This window comes from Gavia stellata, chromosome 13 (assembly GCF_030936135.1).
Source record: "Gavia stellata isolate bGavSte3 chromosome 13, bGavSte3.hap2, whole genome shotgun sequence".
Lineage (NCBI taxonomy): Eukaryota > Metazoa > Chordata > Aves > Gaviiformes > Gaviidae > Gavia > Gavia stellata.
Window position 1 is genome coordinate 1,057,638 of NC_082606.1, and position 2,397 is coordinate 1,060,034.

The following is a 2,397-nucleotide window of genomic DNA, read 5'->3' on the forward strand; positions in this document are numbered from 1 at the left end:
CCTCCAGCTGTTTGAAGAGATGCTGCATCAACCAGAAGTGTCATTTTTAGCTCTGGGAAAGTGCTGGGGTTAATTCAATGATCATTTTTATTAGCTACCTGCCCTGCATTTATAATAACTCTGCATCACAGGCATGACACGGAGCTACTGGCACATACTCAGCCAGAACCTTCATTTGTGATTCATTAATATGTTTATTTTAAACCTGCAAGGGTATATTTCCAAATGCTTGGCTGGACCCTCTAGAAATTAAGAAAAAGGAGGGTCTGTGTGATCTCAGAGACAGCTGGGGAGATGAGCATAAAGAAAGATCCTACGAGTCTATGCTAAGCATCACCTTCCCTGTATCCAGGAAAGGAAAGGACCGGTCCCTGCAGGAGCAGGGATTGCTGTGGATCATATTGGATGGACAGGGTGTAGCATGTTTTCCTACCTTTGTGGGAAGGTGGCATGACTGTCCCATCCTGCACAGAGGAAAGGACGTGGAGGGAGAAAATCCTTCTTCCATCCACCAATTGTGTTGGGTTTGGCTTTTTCCTACCATCTTCTTCCCCAACCCTTATAAGAGAAAAGCAGCAGGTAGATGCGCATCCCTCAGCCTTGCTTAGTCCCTCCAACCCTATGGCATGGCTCAGCTCTGCCCTGGCTTCCCTAGGGAACCCCGTGGAGGTGATCCATGATTGCTCTCCGCCACGACTGCTTCTCTCCGCCATCCCGAAGACCTGCCTGCACCCTTCCATACTGCCACTGAAGGCACTTTGGGAGAGACATCCCTGATGGCCTTGCTTTTCCTTGGTCAGCCCCCGTCATAGCCACTGCTGCAGCCCCGGGAGAGAGAAATATCAGCAGAGGAGCAAGAGTGTCTCTCACAGCTTCTTCTCCAGATGGTCCGTGGGCCCCCTCATGCTAAAGTCCTGGTCCCCATCACTCCTGGCACCACGGCGACCTGCTGCCCAGGACTGTTGGCTTGGGGAGAAGCCAGACTGATGTGGATTTGTCTGCCCTGGGGCTGGGAACCCATCAGTGGGGCCCCCCAAGTCCTGAGCCCAGACCTCCTTCATCCCCATTGGCTTTGTGTCACACTCCCTGCCCGGTCATTTCAAAGTTCTTTGGGAATGACAACCAGTCACTCCCTGGTCACCCTCCATCCTCTCCATTCACCATTTCCAGCTCCTTTCCACGTGGTCCTCCCATCTCTTGGAAGGTGACAAGTTCTGGTTTAATGAGGCTGACCTCACTCGCCCTAAATGAAATTCACGGCACAGCAGTAACGAGTCCTGACGCTCACGCCACGTCGTTTCCCCTTTGAGAGCAGGCTGTCCCCGGTCGTCCCCAGCCATCCCACTTCTACTCCAGTCCCAGACGGGCTTGTGCAACCTCCGGGCGGGGTGGCCCAGCACCACTTCCCCTGGGGCCCTCGTGATGCCTGGCTCAGCTCGTGGGGATTTCTCGGAGGAAGCAGCCCCAGCCCGGCCGGCCGAGTTTCTACCCACCCGGCAGAGCAGGGGCAGCAGAGCTGTGGCTCCACCATGAGCCTTGGGTCTGCGGCCCCCTGGGAGAGAGGTGAGGGTGGCCGTGGGGAGGGGGTAAGAGTGGCTGTGTGGATGAGAGCAAGGGTGGTCGTGGGGACAGAGGCAAGGACACCTGTGGGGATGAGGTAAGGACACCCATGGGGAGGACAGCGGTGGGGATGGGGTTGAGGACACCTGTGGGGAGGGGGCCGAGAACACCCGTGAGGATGGGGGTGAGGAAAACCGTAGGGATGTGGAACAGGACAGCTGCAGGGATGGGGTGAGGACACCTGTGGGGAGTGGGGGGAGGACACCCGTGGGGATGGGGGCGAAGTCACCCGTTTGGAAGGGGGTGAGGACGCCTGCGGGGAGAGGGGTGAGGACACTCGTGGGGATGTGGGCAAGTAAACCTGTAGGGAGTGGGCGGAAGGGCACGGAGGGGAGGAGGTGAGGACACCCGTGGGGATGGGGGGCGAGGTCACCAGTAGGGGTGGGGGTGAGGACACCCGTGGGATGGGGACAGGTCACCCGTGGGGATGGGGGCGAGGACGCCCGTGGGCAGGGGAGGTACGGGCAGCCTTGGTACCCGAGCGAGAGGCGCCTCCCGCAGCGTCCCCGTCGGAGCGGGCCGGGCCGGGCCGAGGGGCAGCCCCGGCGTCGCTCGGCACCGCCCCGCGCGGTCTCGCTGTGGGAGCAGGGCGGGCCCGGCGGCGCGGAAGTGCGGGGCCGGCGGGGCCTTCCCCGGGCAGCGGGGCCGGCGGCAGGTGAGTGCGGGGCCGCGGCCCGGCCCCGCGCGGGGAGAGCCCGCTGAGGCCCCTGCCCGGCGAGCCGGAGGCCCGGCCTTTCCCCGCCCCGGAGCCCGGCCTACCCCGCCCCGGAGGCCGCC